The 12762-nt window shown below is 44.9% G+C and overlaps 1 protein-coding gene across 2 annotated transcripts in view; it reads right to left on the bottom strand.

The window, feature by feature from the left end:
- WASF3 (WASP family member 3) overlaps window positions 1-6088 on the bottom strand; it is a 127590-nt gene extending 121502 nt beyond the window's left edge. The window contains exon 1 of one of the 2 annotated variants that reach the window (XM_032838193.1): window positions 5962-6088. The gene's annotated coding sequence lies outside the window, so the exon portion shown is untranslated. The remainder of the gene's footprint in view (window positions 1-5961) is intronic. The other variant, XM_032838192.1, reaches the window with a different exon arrangement.
- Between the last annotated feature and the right edge of the window lie 6674 nt (window positions 6089-12762).

Here is a 12762-nt window from a genome sequence, read left to right as displayed (position 1 = left end):
TTTCTTCCATTTAGCTGATAAAAAATGGCCACATGGATTCGTAGTTCAGTCAATCACATTCATACTCTTCTGTTGCAATATAATTTCTCTAAACCGCCCGTGTGCACGAAATGGATAACAGCACGCAATGAGAGGAGCCAGATGAGCTAAAATGGAACCGCAGCAGCATGGTAATAAAATCTTCAGCATGCACCGAAGCACAACTTTAAAAATCCAATACGGCTTTCAATCACTAGTAAAAGGAAGTACTCAAGGACCAGAGATCACAAAGTCTATGGGAAAATGGCCAGTTGGAGCGAAGGAGGCACTGGGTATTACCCCTGGCCACAAAGGTTGTGACCCAAACAACAGTGTGCACATGACCACCTGCTTAAAAGGTTACTTAACAGAGCTGGAACACATCTACTAAGTGCTGGCTATATACAAGGCACCGTACTGTCTGGTGCCTGCCCACAATGAGTTTACAGTTAGCAAGACAATTTACCTCTGCTTTCTCTCTCTAGGTGTGGAGGACAGGAGCTTGGTCCTAGCAATGCTATTATCACTGGTAACCAGAATGATCTGTGGTAGGCATTCAAACATGTGGACTGCTGCAAAGAACCGTAAAACAAAATATAAAAGAAAAATAACAAAATAAATAAAACTCTGCAATAATGCAAGAATATACAATACAGCAGAAGACGTCTTCAGATCAATTTCAAGGCCACTGCTTCCGAGAGGTCAGAGGGCACCTTAAGAACAGACCCAAGGGAAAACTCCGTAAGCAGAAAGTCTCTGAGAAATGATCCCAGATACTGAGCTCAGAGTTGAGGTCCAGAAGCTCCTACCAGACCTGAAAGAGGAGAAATTACCCTGGGATATTTGAGATGTTTAAAGTTAAAAAAAAAAAAAAAAAAAAAAAAATGAACAGAAGAAAAGAGCTAACCTGAAAGAGGAGAGACACAGATCCAGGGAAAAGAAACAAAACAGGGTGGCTCCAAAGATTAAGGGCGAAATCTGAGTATGGAAAAATTATTCTAATCTAAGGACATCTGCTAAAATGGTAGGATATCTGCTAAGATGGGAGGATAGGCTCTTACGCAAAACAAAACTGACCTTGAACACTGACAGCAGAAAGCGTCCACTCAGAAAGGAAAACAGGACAGCACAGTCACAGACAATACAACCTTCAGGGGATGCCAGGAGCTGGCAAGAGGCACGGCCTTGCCCAGAGCACCCCACCCTGACAAGGACCCATGAGTCCCAAGAAAAGCATGTCTTAAAGAAGAAAAAAAGCATCCTTTTTAAAAAAGAAGTTAATAAAATAAAGTCGTTGTTAAAAAAAAAAAAAAATTTCACCCTGTACCAGATGTCCCTCTCTAGTGAATGCCCTTCTTTCCTCCTCATAACCAAGTTTTAGAAAGCATTGCACACCCTGATTAGCTTCCCTGCCTGAGTGCCATTCACTCCTTAGTCCACAGAAGTAAGGCTCCCCTGAGACTCCTCCTGTGAAAACCAGTAATTTGATCCTAGGGCTAAATCCACTGGAAACTTTGGAACAACACTCTATCTGGATCTCTGGCTAGCGCGCACTCTGGCACCACTTCCTGGCTCCCACTATTAAACCCCTGGCCATCCCGCCCATGTCCCCATCACCGTGTCACCGCTGACACCACCTATATTACTAGTAACTTCCTGGTTTAGCATCCCTCTTTAGTGATGTTCCCTTGGACCATGGCTTCTAAGACACTCTTCATGGACCCCTCCCCCACCACACAACTGCCCTCCTCAGTCTCAATGTAGGAGCCTATTCTCTACTGCTTATCTTTCGAACACAAAAGCTCCTCAGATCACATTCTACACCACTCCTTTTCTCACTCTGTACATACTTCTTGAATAACTTCATCCACTCCAACAGCCTCCATTAACAAATACAGGCAAAGGCAGAGATTCCAGAAAGTTCTGGAGCTTTTCTCTAGAAGAGACTTTCTCTGTTCATTGCACTCTTAGTGTCTCAGGCCAAAAGTAATGCCTGAGTAATTGAAACACTGGATAAGTTCAAATATCTTAAGTATTTTTTACTCTAACAACTTATTACCCATTTTTTAAAAGCACACTTCAACTGAGAAAAAAATCAGTCTCTTTCTATCATTATTAAATAAACCACAGGTACAATTTCTCAAACCTTGGAGCTGGACTGGACATCACCTCGTTCATTTCCTGTTCCACACTGATTTTCACAGGAAATGCAACCACTGAACACCCAGCCTTACAAACTTATCATCAAAAGGAAGGTAGCGCAACAGACAGTAGAAGCTGTTGACGACTTTAAGCTATCATTTCCCACAGGGTTGGACAAATGTTATGCACCCTTGAGCTTCCTTCTACAATTCAATATCCTGCCGTCTCCCTGTGAGTTCACTGCACTACATCAGCACACAGTTTAGGAACTGTGGTGCTAAGGACTCTTAGATGTCTGTCTCCAGTCCAGACACCCCCAACACCCAGATCCCTAAAACACTGTGTCCCATAGCCACCTGAAACTTAACAAGGCCAAATGCACCTGTCTTTTTTTCCTCCAAATGGCTGTTGCTCCATAAGAAAGGCATCATTACCCACCCAACTGGCTAGCTAGGACTCAGCACCACCCTGAACTCCTCCCTCTCCCAACTCCCCCACCGCACACACAAGCCCCAGCCAAGAACCAAGTCCCAGCAATTCCACCTCCTTGACCTTCTTGCCTTCCACGCTTGCTCCCCTCCATCCATTCTGTAAAGGGCAAATCGGATCATGCCCTTTTGCTTCAGAATTCTGCAACTGTTTCCTTTTGCCTACAGAGGAGTCCAAACTCCTTACAATAAGAATCACAAGACCCCCTCCCCCTATGGCTTGGCCCCTAGTCACCTGTGTCTCTGTTTCTTGCCACTTCCCTGCCCTTCTGCAATTGGCCGAGCCACAAACATTTCCAGTTGCCCCAATGCACCCTCTCTCCGACAGCCTTTATCAAGCCTCTCCTCAGCCCTGACTCGGACCAATTTCCTTCTCTCTTATTGCTCTGGAAAGCCTTTCTGATCTCTCTGAATCATCCCGAAGCTTGGGTTTGAGGTCATCCTGTGAGCTCCTCTAGCTGACCCCTTTCAGGGCACGTACCATATGTTGCACTATAACCGATGGTTAAAACTGTCCAAGAGAACCCAGCTGAACAGGCTCTGCAAGAGGTATCCGCCTTGCTTATCTTAGTATCCCCAGCACATAGGATCAACTCTGCAATAAAGCAAGCGAATGAACTGACTAGGTCATTCATGTGATGCTTCACATCCTTCTCTGCTTACTAACGCCATCACAGCACTGATTGCACCGTGCTGAAATTGTGTGTCTCGGCAGACTACCAACATCTTGAGAGCTTTTCTCTCTTATTTCTGCTATGCCTGTATCAAAATAGTACAGGTACTTAGCAAGCATCCACAAAACGGCTTCTAAAGAAAAAAGCCGACTGAAAAAATTCTGGATGCCCCCACCCCACCGGATTAGGGGTGGCTACCTCTGGAGAAAGAAACAGGACAGGGCACCAATAAGAGGAGGTAAAGAGAACTGAGATTTGTTACTCCATGTATCTCCACAGTGATACTCCATTGATTTTATAATATGCCTTATTTAAGTATGACTGCCATACACTATTCCTATATTGCCAGCATAAAATGTATCCTGTGTAAAGAACCAGTCCTGAAGAACGCATGCACTTGCAAGCAGCGTTTGGCTCCACGCACCCTAGAGCAAGTCCCGAGAAAACTTGACCTTAAAGAGGAAAACCGGCTTCTAAGAAAAAAAGGACTGAGAAGGTGAGCATCTACATCTGTACAGCAGTGTGGAGGCAGTCCCAAGAAAATATAAGGAATGACAACAGTATATAAGTGGAAAATATAACCTGTGATTATTCTTCAAAGAAAGTTCTGGGAACTCTAAAAGAAGACAACTTGTACTGGCCGGCCAGGGCAGACAATTCTTTTAATACTTATATTAAGCAACTGTTTTAGTGGAACATTCCAAAAACCAAAAGGTGACTTCCACATGCAGGTTACTACGGGAAGTGTAAAGGAGACCTACAAAGACCGGCTAGAATAGACAGGAGTCTACAGCGTTGGCATGACCACTTATCCAAGTGCATTCCACCTTTATTTTCAGAATTTTTAAAAAGACTGTAGCACAACATTGACTATAAAGTCATAAATTTTAAGGAAACAGATAAAACAATGCTATAAAGAAACTCCGTGTCAACAACCGGAAGTAGCAAGAATAATTTTTATATGTGGATAGTTCCAGAACAAGCTTCTTTTCCCTGCTAGAAGACAACAGTGAATACAGGTCAGATTGTAAATATATAAAGTCAAACTTCCCAAACCTAGTGAGTTTTAAACATCCAAAAGGACACGACTTTAGAGAATACAAATTAAGATCTTCAAAAATGAAGAAAAATGAGCACTATGGGGACCCTATTAGAAAGGAGACCAGACACAATAAAAACTGCCTATGGGAAAGGTCAAACCTCGCTTTCCTTTGTTTAACCTCTCACGTAGATAAAAGAACTAGCTTTCAAGAATCACTGCATTGTTTCACTGCAAGAAAAGGAAAGTTGAGTAAAGCATATACAAAAAAGAAGCAACCAAGGTTCAGCAGAATGTGCCCTAGAGGCAACAGAAAAATAAGTCAATTATAACACTCTAAACTTAGTTTTGACAGAGACATTTTAAGTTAAGACAAACCTAATTTTTATAAAATGAAAAAATATTTCAAATACTTAGCCCCTCCCCTCATAAAATGTGGGCCCTGAATCTTAAAATTTCATGCCCTAGCATGCATTTGATTTGGACAATCACAAAGCAAAAAAAAAAAAACCAAAAAAAAAAAAAAACCTTTTAATTCTCGGTGTTTTAAAAACTCCAAAATTATTACTGGTACTAAGTGCGAATTTAAAACTGATCCCCACATGAGAAAGAATTCCTAATACGCATAACAGCAGCTAAGAAAATGAGATGCTCCCATTCATCCGTAAGCCCATCGGTTAGCTTCTTAATAATTAAGAACTCTACTCTCCGCCACGAAACTATCCCTTGCAGAGAGGCTAAACCAAGAAGAAATCGCCATTGCCTCTAAGTACCACAGACGGAGAGGGGAAGGTCTTCCACTCGCTGGAGCTCCCGCGCGGAGGGCGAGAGGCCAGGCGCCGCGGCCCCCGCCTGCCGCGCAGGGAAAGTCTCCCGGAGATGATCCAGGCCGGCGAAGCGGCTCCCGGGCGCGCAGCCCTCTCCCCTCGCCCTGCAGCGCGCCCGTCCCCGGCTGTACGACCCCCTGCCCTGCGCTCGGGGAGCCGAGCCTGGCTGCGGAGGCCGGTAGCCCCGCGGGCCCGCAGCCCCGGGGAGGGGGCACCCGGCGCAGAGGCTCGGGGAGGGCGAAGCCATGGAGCGGGCCCGACCCAGGGCGATGGGCATGCGGGGACTGGGCCACATGCGGGCAGGGCGCGCGGTACCGAGGGATGTTAAAGTCCCGGACGCGGGGTAGCCCTGGGCACTCTGCGTGGGGCGCGAGTGGAGGCCCGGGCGCCACCTGCGGCCGGGATGGCGGGCGCCTGCCCCGCAGCCCGGGGAGCGCGCACCGGGCAGCGCCGGGGCCGAGGACTGGGGGAGACGGCGCGGGCAAGAGCAGCCGCCGGGCCGCGCTGCGACGACGGGAAGCCCCAGCCGGCGCAGGAGCCAGCGCGGAGGATGCGGCTGGGCTGCAGGGCAAGGCGCGGGGCGGCGCCGCGGCCCGCAGTGGGCCCCGCTGCCCGCCCGAGAGCGCCCGGCGCGATGCAGCAACTTCACTCAGCCACGGGGCTGCGGGGGCCCGGCCCGCGCCCGCCCCTCCCCCGGGGCAGCCGCTCGGCCCAGAACCAAGCAGCGAAGGGGCCAGGACCGAGGAGTCCGGCCGGCCGCAACCCGCACTCACCGGTCCGCGATTCCGCCGCCGGCCCCGGGGCTGCGCTCCGAGCTCCATGGTCCCGCCGCGCCGCGGCCGCCCGGCGCCCCCGCCCCGCAGCACACCGCACGCAGCGGCGCCAGCGACGCCGCCTCCGGCCCGGCCACGGCCGCGGCCACGCCCCCTCTCGGCTGGGGGCCCGGCCCGAGCAAGAGGGGGACTCAGCGCCGGCTCCACCAACCAGAGGCCTCTCACCAAGCCGCTTCACCAGGATTGGCGAGCGCCTCAGCCAATGGGAAAACGGAAGGAGAGCGGAGCGTCGGCGCCGAAGGGCGGGGGATTGCGGAGGAGGTGGCTCTCACGATCCGTCGTCCGCCTCCCATTCCCGCTGAGGCTTTGGCCCTAGTGCATCCGGAGGAGGCAGGGATACTTTGGGCCGAGTTTATTTTAAGGGGCCTTTCCATCACCTTTGCTGACGATGTACCCATTGCAGTCCCTTTGAGTTTCCACCCGTTCCCTGGGTTTTGAGGGCTCCTGCAAAAACGTCCATCTACCTGTAGGTAGTCAGAGGTCCTGCAGGGTTAAGGGTTCGGGCAACCTTGAGAGGATTATAGCCATCGTCATCTGTTGGTTTTATGCCCTTCTCAAATCCGTTAGCGTTTCTGCCTATTCTCATATCCTTCTGCAGAGTCTTCCCTTTTTAATCATCCTGTCTCCAGTCTCCCTCCACCCCACATGTGAGAAAATTCACAATGCCTATTAAACATGACATAACATTGAAACTAAACCCCGTAGCAATGAAACGCAGCCAGGTGGTACTTGATGACTCAGGCGTAAACTTAAGAATGGAAGAGGAAAGGAAAGGAAGAGAAGAAAAGAAAGAAAAGCCAAGTATGTTCTCCTAGGTCCTGAAGGAAAGGTTAAAAACATTAGATAGAAATGTTATCTATATTTTGGTTTGCATGCCTTTATTCTTTTTGATTTACAAGTAAAATCACTAAATTGAAGAACTTAAGAAAAAAGTTCAAATCCCAATGAAGAGTCCAGAAAAAACTAATTCAGGTTGTCTTGCTCTTGACTGTACAGACATGTGATAATGGTTCACATCTGTTACAGCTAGTTACAGCAACTACCAGCTAGGAAAAATGAATAGCAGTTGCTAACAATATTAGCAATGTTTGCAATACCAGAGGTGCCAAAGAAAAATCCCAAGCCCCTCTTCATGTTAATCTGTTAACCCACCTTACTTCCAAAGGAACGATTTCAAAAGCCCTATTTTAAGGTAACATGTACTTAGTTTCCATTTCATGTCAACATGAAATATACTGACAATTAATAACGTAAATAGAACTGTAGTGAATTCTTACAGTGTTCTGTGTTTGAAATATTGATACTAGAGTGATAAATTTCTTCTGAATTCAAAGCTGAATTGGTATACAAATTAAAATGACTTTCCTTCATTTTTGTCTTCACTTACCCCGGCAATAGCTTCCATGTCTGTATTTAGGTCGTTGACTTAAAAACTCAAAAATAGGAAGCTGTAAGATACAAAAAGTGTGTTTTCAGAGTTACTAATCACATTTCCCTTGCTCCTTCCCTCTTCAGTGAGCCCACCTTACGTGACTGCTGCTACACTCAGTTTACATCCACTATTAACCTTTAATCTTACTGTCCTGAAGCGTTCAGGATTGTTTCACATAGGTTGGTCTTATCTCTAATTTTATACTCTTGCTTCCTCTCCCCATAATGTCTAATGCAGTGCTGAACATGTAAATATAACTCCATCCTAGCATTGTGTCTATAATATACAGAAATTTTTTTCAAATGTAGTACTTCTGTGAACCAGTCCTTTAAATAAAAATTGCTCAGAATAGTCTTGTTAGGGAGATAGCGTCTCACACTTAACGGTGCTTAAAAAACGTTGCCATATCAGGGAGTGAATTGGTTGCCTGTAACAGAAACTTGACTAAATTCTTACCAAATAGAGGGTGCTTCTCATCACACAGCAAGAAGTCTAGAGACAATCCTGGGCTTCTGCAACACCTCCATGGTGTCATCGTACCTCAGATTCCTTCTATCCATCAGTTCTGCTGTCCTTGTCAGGTGACTTTGTCTCCTCACAAGATGATTGTTCCCATTCTGGGTCCTGTATCACATTCTGGAAAATGGCAGGGATATGGGTAAAGGGCAAAAGATCAAAGAAGTGCATGCCAACTGGGTCTTCCTTTTTAACTATTTTTCTGGGAAGCCCCAACCAGCACTTACTGGCTGCACTATGTCACACTGACCGTTTCCCCACCACCTGCCCCTGACCCCCACTCAATGCCAGTCTGAAATACTAAGTATTTAAGGCCAGGGACCTTATCTGCAACAATGTCAGGTTTTTGTTAGTAAAGGAGAAGGGGAATGCAGTTTCTGCCATAGTTGTGGCATAAATGAATATGTGATTGGACACTCACTCTATTCATGAGATGACACACTTTAAAAAAAAAAGTCATTCAAATCTTAATAAGAAAACCAACAACCCAGTTTAAAATTGAGCCAAAGATCTGAACAAACATCTCACCAAGGTAGAGATGGCGATATACAGATGGCAAATAAGGATATCCTCTATAGCATATGTCAGAGAATTGCAAACTAAAACAACAATGAAATAGCACATCTTCTAGAATAGCTAAAATTCCAAAAACTAATAATATCAAATTCTGGTAAGGATGTGGGGCAATGGGAATGTTCATTCACTGTTGATGGGAATGCAAAATGGTATAGCCATTTTGGAAGATAATGTGGCAGTTTTTCACAAAGCCAAGCATAGCCTTACCGTACAATCTAGCAATCGTACTCCTTCGTATTTACCCAAATGAGTTGAAAACTTATGGCCACACAAAAACTTGCACACAAATGTGTATTTATAATCACCAAACACTGGAAGCAGCCAATCCTTCAGTAGGTGAATGTATAAGCAAACTGTTGTCATCCAGACGATAGGATATTATTCAGTGATAAAAAGAATGAGCTATCAGGCCATGAAAAAACATGGAGGAATCATAAATGTGTATTGCTAAGTGAAAGAAGCCAATCTGAAAAGGCTTCATTCTGTAGATTCCAACTATGAGAGTCTGGAAAAGGCAAAGCTATGAAGACTAAAAAGATCAGTGGTTGCCAGGGGTTGGGGGGAGGAGCAATAGATAGGCAGAGCACAGAGGATTTTTAGGGCAGGGAAACTATTCTATATGATACTACAATGGTGAATACATGACATTATATATTTGTCAAAATCCATAGCATATACAACACAAACGGGAACTTTAAGGTAAACTATGGGTTTTAGTTAATAAAAATGTGTTAATATTGGTTCATTAATTATAACCACAAAAATGCAAAGTGTTAATAACAGAAGAAGTTAATAACAGAAGTTAACATAATAAAATTAACTTGTTAATAACAGAAGATGTGTTAATAACAGAAGTTAACATAATAAAAAGGAAATAAGGTTTGTTTTTGGAGAAGTCACCTTCATTTTATTTATAGGCCTTTAATGGATTTACAGACAAATTCTATTGCCCTTCAGCTATTGTTAAATCTTAAAAGATTTAAATCTTAAAAAGTCTAAATCTTAAAAAGTTTATCACATATATATTTTTTTCAATTTAGGGGTTCCCCCCAATTTTTACATTGAAAATTTTCAAATGTAAGGACCGGTACAATGAACTCCTATCTACCTTGTACCCGGATTCACCGAATGTCTAGGCACCGCCATATTTGCTTCTTCATTCTTCATTGAGTCTCTGTCTCTCTGTGTACATGACTTTTCTTCACTCAACCACTGAAGGCAAATTGCAGACACCAAGACACTTTAAATACTTCAGTACATATCTCCAAGAGCAAAAATGTCTTGATTGCTCTAGTATATAAAAAAAGACAAGCAGAGCATATCAAATGGGACCACAGAGACAAGGTGTGTCTAATTACTCAAGATGCATTGTTCCCCTTTTTGTTTTCTGTAAGTAACTGTCCAGTCTGACATAGAATGTCTTTATCCCCATGAACCAGTATCATGAGGAAATAGTAAAATCAAACTCAGGGGCAAAGGAGGCTGGTGGTAAGGGACCACACTAAGAGATTTCTGGTGATGCTAGGTGAGTGAGCCATCATTCGTGTTTTCGTGAAACGATTTGCATGAAGCCCAAGGTGCAGCCAGTTCTGGATCCACCAGCGAGCTGAATGCCTGATGTCTAGTGTTATTGTGACAACTGAACAAGCTCTCAAACGTGTTCCTAAGATCTTCCCAACGATATTTTAAAAACCTCTTGAAATGTGTCATCTTTGTTCCTCTTTACCCTTGCCTGGTCAAGCTCTTGGATAAGTTCCCACAGTTAAATAGTCCTAGTGTCATCTTTTCGTTAATCAGATGATGTGGGTAGTGATGATGCATTGTCTTTTTCAAGAGGCTCTATAAATTAGATACTTGCCCAGTGATTAGCTTAAGTTCTCCTTTACCATTCCAAATTCTTCAGTGAAAAAACAATTGCCATTCTTTTTACCTAATAGCGTGTCATAGCACATAAAAATTACAAACTCTTTTGCATTAGGAACTGAGTTCAGTCCTACTTTGGGGAAGCTAAAGAACCAGAGTGGTTACTGATTAAAAGAGTATAATTAGAATATGTAAGAAACCAAATTAAAAGCCCAATAACTGTCATACTTTCGACATGTTCGTTTGTACTTGTTCTCAGAATGAAGTGAAATGCTGAGTACAAATACCTCAGTTTTCAAGAATTAATTTAGCTCCATACATAAATCTTTATAAACATGCTTCACTCGGTCTAGCTTCCTTTTGAAGGAGAGTATCTATTTTTATCATGACACCGGAGTGAAATAAATACACGTATCTACATACCCACATCTTCCAAGAATAAAGTCTGCCTGGGAAAAATGAGGAACTTCCTCTTAACTTGGAATATTGGCCCAATTATCTCATGAGGGCAGGGCAGTCTATTGGTACTAACTTTATTTTTAAGTGAGAAAAAAAATGAGAAGGTGAATATAATGAACGTGAATTGAGAATTCACTACTTGCCATATGGTTTTACTTGTTATATTTAATACAATATCTGTAGGATATATGGTGTTATGCCCACTTTACAGATAAGACACGGAGAAAGTTTGCTATTTATCAGGGCTGCTCAAGAGATACTATCACAGGAAGGCTGTTTTTGCAGTGGACAGGACAGCCCTGAAAGTCACTAAAGGAGTCAGCAGGACAATGTGTCCACACCATTCTGATGCCGCAGCTGGGACTTCACTCAATCTGTCCCCCCACTCCTTTCGTGTTGCCACCACTCAGGCCGAGAATGTTGCCATCATCTTCTGTGCTGGAATAGCATTCCTAATACATTTCCCATGGCTTCATTCCCCTCTTGTCTGTCTTTGCATTATATCATGGTCTTTTTTTTTTTTTTTAGTACTTTATGTATTTATTTTTCAGAGAGAGAGAGAGCATGTGCATAGGCAGGGGGAGTGGCAGGCAGAGGCAGAAGCAGGCTCTCTGCCGAGCAAGGAGCACGATGTGGGACTTGATCCCAGGACCCTGGGATCATGACCTGAGCCGAAGGCAGAGGCTTTAACCCACTGAGCCACCCAGTCGCCCCTCATGGGCGATTTTTAAAACACAGATCTAATTGCATGTCTCCACTGCTCAAAACCTCAGAGGCTCCTACCGTCTACGAGGTAAGTCAAATAAAACCCTTAATAATGCCCAGCTCCAACTAATTTCCCCAAAGCCTCCTGCACCCCTGCCTTCCCGTGTGCCTGGACATTTTCTGCCTGAATACCTTCCCTGCCTTTCTCCACTGGGGAATCTCATTTTTCACAGCGCAATTCAAATGCCACCCTCTCCAGAGCCTCGGTGCAGATCTTCACACCGGCGCCTGGACTCCCCTTACCTCCTTCGCCCTCCTCTCCTACCACATCTCATTGTCTGCCACCAGGCAGGCAATTCCCAGAGAGCAGAGACTTACTCATCTTGAACTCCTAGCTCCTAACACATGCCAGGCACATAGTTAATATTTGTTGAATGGATTTTCATGATATCATAGGGAAAACTAATATGCAAGCAATCCAAACAGCACTTAAGACAGAGGGCTCCAAGGCATCAGTCTCAGAAATTTCCATGGGCTTCTTATTATCATGAAGCTGATGACAATAGCATCAGGAGGAACAAAGGTGCCCCGGTGATGGTAGGCCGGGCAGCGGGCACAGCCCCAAACACCATGGCCTGTGTAAGCTGCCTGTTTCCACACTGCCCTAGCCCCACGTGACACTTGTCCATTTTGCTTGACCCTCCTCCAATAGACACACAGTCCTGACCTTGCTGGGGGAAGAGGGGAGGAAGAACTCCTGGACCTTCCAGGAGTTCCACTTCCCGAAGTGTCCTGGCTGCAGAGAGTGTTAGAGCAAGATGAAAATGGGCCATAAGTAGACACCATTCATTGTCTGCTTACTCTGAACCCCAGAACCTTAGGAGGCACGGGGACAGGATGCAAAGGGCATGAGCCCTTGAATGAAACCACTGCGGATTCACGCTCCGTATCCACCATTTCCTTAGGAAGGGAACTTAATGTCTCTGAGCCCCGTCCATTTCCCTCACATAACATGAACCTAAAAGTCCCTGTGCAATTGCCGGTGTCCAGAGAACATTAATGATGTTCAACCCTTTCCCTCTCCAGACTGCGCTTGTCGATGGATGAGATCCATGTCCTTCACCACCTGAAGGAAATCTGTTTTGAATCAGTATTTTACAAACAGTGCAGAAAGTTTACTGACTAACCCA

This window comes from Lontra canadensis, unplaced genomic scaffold (genome assembly GCF_010015895.1).
Source record: "Lontra canadensis isolate GAN:19392208 unplaced genomic scaffold, GSC_riverotter_1.0 scaffold103, whole genome shotgun sequence".
In the NCBI taxonomy this organism is placed as follows: Eukaryota; Metazoa; Chordata; class Mammalia; order Carnivora; family Mustelidae; genus Lontra; species Lontra canadensis.
This window is presented reverse-complemented; position numbering and strand designations above follow the sequence as displayed.